This window comes from Amphimedon queenslandica, unplaced genomic scaffold (assembly GCF_000090795.2).
Source record: "Amphimedon queenslandica unplaced genomic scaffold, v1.1 AMPQUscaffold_13048, whole genome shotgun sequence".
Taxonomy (NCBI): domain Eukaryota; kingdom Metazoa; phylum Porifera; class Demospongiae; order Haplosclerida; family Niphatidae; genus Amphimedon; species Amphimedon queenslandica.
The window spans coordinates 18,303-24,592 of record NW_003546716.1 but is presented as its reverse complement, the minus strand read 5'-3'; the positions used below and the strand labels follow the sequence as shown (position 1 = coordinate 24,592).

At 32.6% G+C, this 6,290-nt stretch overlaps 2 long non-coding RNA genes across 2 annotated transcripts in view; one reads left to right on the top strand and one right to left on the bottom strand.

Moving 5' to 3' along the window:
• Positions 1-1,018: 1,018 nt before the first annotated feature.
• Positions 1,019-1,281, bottom strand: LOC109585558 (uncharacterized). Its single transcript, XR_002186552.1, has 2 exons — positions 1,239-1,281; positions 1,019-1,136 (listed from the first exon to the last, which is right to left on the bottom strand). It is a non-coding gene; the product is annotated as an uncharacterized LOC109585558 (long non-coding RNA).
• A 4,677-nt stretch (positions 1,282-5,958) lies between these two features.
• The window catches only part of LOC109585557 (uncharacterized), a 917-nt gene continuing 585 nt past the window's right edge, over positions 5,959-6,290 (top strand). Inside the window, exon 1 of the long non-coding RNA XR_002186551.1 lies at positions 5,959-5,997. This is a non-coding gene — a long non-coding RNA (uncharacterized LOC109585557). The remainder of the gene's footprint in view (positions 5,998-6,290) is intronic.

The following is a 6,290-nucleotide window of genomic DNA, read 5'->3' as shown; positions in this document are numbered from 1 at the left end:
CTCTCGTGTGGAACTTGAAGCGCTGAACTATAGGAGATGGCTTAGGATCGAAATGCTTCTGCAGAACGTCCTTCATCTTATCCAAGGTGACGGTAGAGTCCTGAGGTGTCTTTGGTTGTAGTAGGCTCTTCAGTAGCCCGTACGTCCTAGGTCCTATCACAGTAATAAAGACTGCTTTCTGAGATTCTGCTGCTGTAATCTTGTTAGCCTTGAAGTAGAAGTCAAGTCTCTCGGAGTAAGAAGTCCAAGATTCCTTGGAACCATCGAATGCCGACATCTTGCCGTGCGTAGCCATAGTGTAAGTAGTGAGAAGTAGGAAGAAACAGCAAAGTAGTCCAGTTACCCTCGTCGCCAGTGTAGTGACCGAATGGAGAGAGCTTGACCTTCGTATTTTGTAAATATTGATTATTGTAAAAAGGCTAAAATCTCTTCTGACAAAAATGAAAAGAGCATACACTTATATACAAACAGTATTACATCATATTACATCACAATGACAAAACATTACACAACAATCAGAATCAGTATACATGAACTAATAAGCATAATAAATCATAAGCATCAGCTAGAAGGAAAAGAAATAACATCATACAGCAATGCAATAATAATAATAATAATTAATAATAGTAATAATAATAATTGTAATAACAATAGTAGTAATAATAATCATAATAACAATAATAATAATACTAGAAATAACTGTAATCAAAATGCCTTAGAAAATAATAATAGGAATCAATATCAAAATAATATATCAATATATAACACTAATACTATACCACATGGTTTGTGGTATCTATAATGAACAAAACAATGTTTGAATGAACAAAACAAAAAAACAATGGTATGATGGCAAAAACAATGCTTGAAATGGGAGGAATAAAAGGAGTCAGAACTAATCATTCTTTACAAGCAACTGCAGTGACCTGTTTATAAGGTGTTGACCAACAACTGATAATGGAACGCACTGGTCACCACTGATAGCATCGATGGAGTGAGAAGCTACAAGAGGACATCACAGCTGAACAAATGATTGAGATATCAGATAGTGAACACTCAAAATACTCAACAAACAAAACTTTTAATGTCGATGGACGGTGAACCACGAATTGCTTTCAGTAACTGCACAAATTTGACTGTAAATATTCAATAAAAATAACAATTTTATTATTATAAATAATGGTTATTAACAAGTAATCTAAGAAGTTATTAAGAGGTAACTAAGCTACTTAGATTACCTCATTTGACCAATCAAATTGCCTCATTTTACCTGACTATAATCTAAGGAAAGTTAGCCTAGGATTGACTCAGTAGTCTAGCGGATAGTGCCTGAAATTCCAGAAGTCAAAAGTATGAGGTCACGGGTTGGAATCCTGCTCTGTGTCTAAGTTTTTTTTATTTTTATGTATTTTTTTGAGGCCCAAATACTATTTTAGGAAATAGACGCCTGTGCTTTTATTTAAGGAAATAATGTACTCTAATATCTATGCCATTTCATAGATAATAGAGTAAATGAAAGGGATTGGAAATGGAAGCATGGGCGTGGGCAAACCTCCATTCATTTGTATTGTTGCTAAGTAAACAGAGGAGGGTTGGGATTTTTGACCGATTTTGGAGTAAAAAACTGGGATTTTCTTGCTTTATTCTTGAATAACTCCAAGAGAATACAATTCATGCAAACAAAACTCACACACAATACTAACCAATGTTTATGCTTTTTATTAATATTTTTTGTTCAGTAAATCAATGCATGCGTTAGTAGCCGCGTCACTCTTTAACTAGAAATACCATCTTTTCTCCCTCTGAGAGACTCATTTTGTTCTTGAGCTACGAATAAGTATAACCATTTTAAAGAGCTTGAAATCTCCTGTGGAATGAGCTAACTTGCATATTAATACAATGAAGCTTGAGTGTTTTACGAATGATAAAGTGTTTCAAAAACAGGTGACTTTGTGTACCTCTAACTGGTTGCAAAATGGCTTATTGGAGATAAAAACCTTGCTGCAGGTAGTTCTAAAAATTCTATGTGGAATAGGCTATATATCAAAAGCAAGCTGGCGCTATCCTAGAGCAGCACAAATTTCCTTCGAAATCCTGCCAGAGCAACTTCACCAATGGAAGAGATGGGAAATCAATTAAAACACTGATGGTTGTCACGTGGTAACCCAACCCACATTTCCTGTTGCTACACCCTGTTGCCAATCCCTTTCATTTACTCTATTATCTATGGCCATTTTGTTTTACTGTGACCACACCCATGTTCAATGAAGATTATTGAGTTTATTAAAAAAGGGGAAATTTTTTTATACAGATAAATAGGGGTGACCTATCATATAACCAAAAAATTTTGTGAGGAATGAATTTCCGTATTTTCATGATCACTGTTTGCATCACGAAAAATTAAACCCCCGAAAATGAATATTAATCAAAGGGTCAACCACTCCTTATTAATACATGTGTATGTATGTGTATGCATGCCCTTTTGTCTAAACAAGTCATATTCTTGGTTAATATCTTTGTATCATTATTTTGAGCCTAGAGGCAAGGTCAAAGATGATCTCCACAATCACTGCTGGTGTCCACACTTTTTGTAGACATGGTGCCCCTGACACATGAGTCCATCGAGCCCATCTCAATCTGCCATGTTTTAATTAAATAGGGCATGTTCAATTGTTATTATTAAAATAAAATCATGAAAATATTTTTATGAAATTTAAAATTTCCCCATAAATTTCATTACCATAATTCCTCTAAAAATTTGTCACATCAAGTTTTGTATTTGAAATTTTTAGAGGGAGAGTAGTTATGAAGCTTTTAAACTAATTATTTTGTCAAATTTGGAGGGATTCATTAATACACAAAACCAGCTTTATGCTAACCTGGCTATTCAGAGTATCCTTCTCTGGTATTGAAGTTAGAGGTAAGTGATGAAATTAGAACCACATGGAACAATAATATTTAAAACGAGTTTTAGAATGAATTTTGGTAGAAAATTTGAAATAATTATTTATTTTCAAATTTAGAGCGTCGAATATTTAGAGGAATTATGGTATTCATGAAATAATTTTAAACCTCGAAAATTTTTTGCTATATGATACGTGTACATACAAACAGAGTTACATACTCATCTCCTTTATGTGGGGGGGGGGGAGTCACTCAGGCTCGTCTGAAATAATAATTGATAATACATTCATTAATTTTATAGAAAATGCAAGTACTGACGATGAAACCAAGACAAAACAATCTGGTGTGTATTACTATAGCAATAAAAATTGCTTCATTTTAATTTATAGACACATCTTCTGATACAAAAGTTGCTAGTGATTCCTCTTTACAACCTTTATCACCTCAAGGTATACACCTTTTACATGTACTATTGTAATATAGCTAGAAAATTTGGTGGAGTAAAATTTTGGTGAATTGAGGTGCATTTACCAAAATTTTAGTCTCCAATGTGAAAGGGCTCTGTAGCAGCATGCACTTGGTTAATGTTTTACCAAAAAAATTTTAACCTTCAAACCTCTTTTAAATTTAATCCATCAAATTTGACATTCCAACTTTTCTAGCTATTTGGTACTGAAGTAATAATATCTTTTGTAGTTGAAGTACATGTTCCTGTTCCTAAAGACTTACTGACAAACTTTAGCTCAATGAGAACATGCTATGGAAGGATGTTCTACAATATTGGCAAGATCATTAAAAGAAAACCTCCTCCTTTAGAAGAAATAAAAGAATTCCTGTCTTGTCGTAGCACAGTTCTTAGACGAAAAGTAGAGCAATGTACTGATCTTTCTGGTGTCTTGTGTCTTATTCAAAATGAGTGTTCACTGACTGATATTGAACTTCTTGACAGTGTAGTGGAAGAAATGGAGATTATAGAAGCTACAAGATACATTGAGGGATATAGAACAGAGCTAAAGGAATTCTGCAAGTCACTCTCCATCAGTCTTTGTTTGAAAGAAAGATTTGCTTCCATTCCTCATCTTCAATGTGAAACAGTTACTTTTATTTTTGACTGGGAGCCTGAGGAACATGTACTGAAGGATATTAAAGATATACTATCAAAAGTATCTGGTAAACTACTGGTTATTAAGTATATAGAAACCTCCACTTCAATATGTGTCACTTGCTCCTTTCCTTTCTCTGATGTTGGGTTTACTGTATTGAGGATGATAGAGAATATTCATATACTAATGGAACAAGGATTAAAGAAACTGACTATTGGTAACTTAGCGTTATGGAGGAGACAAGATGTTGGACAAAAGGTACATAATATAATTAGTTGAATATTGATTTATAAAATATTATTGTTTTGTATAGGAACTAAAAGAAAAGGATCAAGACTTATTGCATACAGAAGTTAGTTAAAATTTGCCTCATAAAACTGCCATTTTAAGTACTATATTTTTTACAGGTTATTTCTTATATTATACTTGAAGAAGCTGAATATAAACTAAGAGATGCTATCAGTAGCAAAGAGAAGGTACATGTATGTCATATACTACTACCAAACTCTTTGATGTACATTTAATTTATTAATGTTTTTTGTTTGTACTTATGATAGGAAACAATTCGATTGAAGCAAGAACTATCAATGATGAAAGTACTAGAGGTTAGCTACTATTTATTGCATATGTCATCATAATTATGAAGTACAAAAGCTTTGTCAAGTTTTTTAATCTTAAAAATTTCTTGAACATTTACTTGTCGATACTTAATGGCAATTAATTTTCCTCACCTATGTAGGCAGCAGTAGGTTTTTCCCCTACAATTCAGTTTCACATATAGCCTAGCTTGCTATACTATTTATTCATAGACTTTGCCTTGCTATGTGTTGATGTGTCATTAGTTTTTCCTATAAGATATTTTAAGTACCACTGTAGCTGGAATTAATTGGTGGATTGGTAGTTGCAGTTAACATCTGCCAGAATAAAATCTGCCATCTTGGCCTCATTTTGAGCATGCTCATGCAGTGGCACTTGATTGCTAAATTGCCAATATAAAATTGGCCAATTGCAAATTGTAAACAATTTGCCAAATTTAACTCTTGTAGTATATCTATCTGTAGTAGCTGTGTGATGATATTTTTGATCATTAGGAGGAATCATTGTCTGTTCAAAGTGATACTGAATCAATTAAAGAAGTTAAGGTATATCTCACTAGTTTGTATTAATTATAATAATTATTAATAGGAAGAACCACTTTATGAAGAGTTGACTGTATTGAGCTCTCAGTTTAATGAGATAAAAGAAGAAAACAAAGAATTGTCAGACAAATTATCATCACTTTCTAGTAATATACTGATTCAGGTTTATCTATTACACTATAATAATTAATAATAATTATAGCTGCCAGCAAAATGAAGAAGAAAATGGCTCTTGAACTCAATGATATAAAACTCTGTCTTGAAGCAATGACAAGACCAGACTATCAGCCATTAGTAGATGACAAAAGAATAATAGAGAAATTACAAGAAAAAATAAAATTAAGAAATACACAACTAGCTACTAAAAGAAAACACAATGAGAGGCTTTTAAGAGATATTAAAGGTTTTATTGATGATGTATATATGTCATTTGATTTTTGAATCTTGAATAGATTTGAAAGAGGCTGAGGAGAAAAGACAACTGCAGAGAGAAAAAGAACAAACAGAAATGTGTAAAGTAAGAGTGAGAACAAAAATTAAAGTGTGTACCTACTTATATTTTATACATGCAGTTTGAAACAGCTATTTTCATATTTGACTGGAAACCTGAGGAACGTGTGATTAAAGAGATTAAGGACATTTATTCAAAATTATTCAATACACTCCTGATCATTAATAATTATGAAGAAACCTCCACTTCAATATCAGTCACTTGCTCCTTTCCTTTCTCTGATGTTGGGTTTACTGTATTGAGGATGATAGAGAATATTCATATACTAATGGGACAAGGATTAAAGAAACTGACTATTGGTAACTTAACATTATGGAGGAGACAAGATGTTAAACAAAAGGTACATAATATAGTGCTTTAGTTTGTCAGATTTTTATTTTGGCAATTGATGTGTGATTAACTTGTGGGTTCCAACAAACTTTTCTCAACAAAAAGAAAGAAAATTAACTTAAAAAATTGCCGTCCTTTTACACAACCAACACAGGCTATTTATACAGAACTGACAAACTAGAAAGTTCTCTACAGTACAAACTAGAAGGTTCTTTACATACATACAATAAGCTAGTAAGTTCTTTACACAAAGGAAGTAAATAGAATGTTCTGGATAATTCATGTCCAGGTTCTCAACACCTT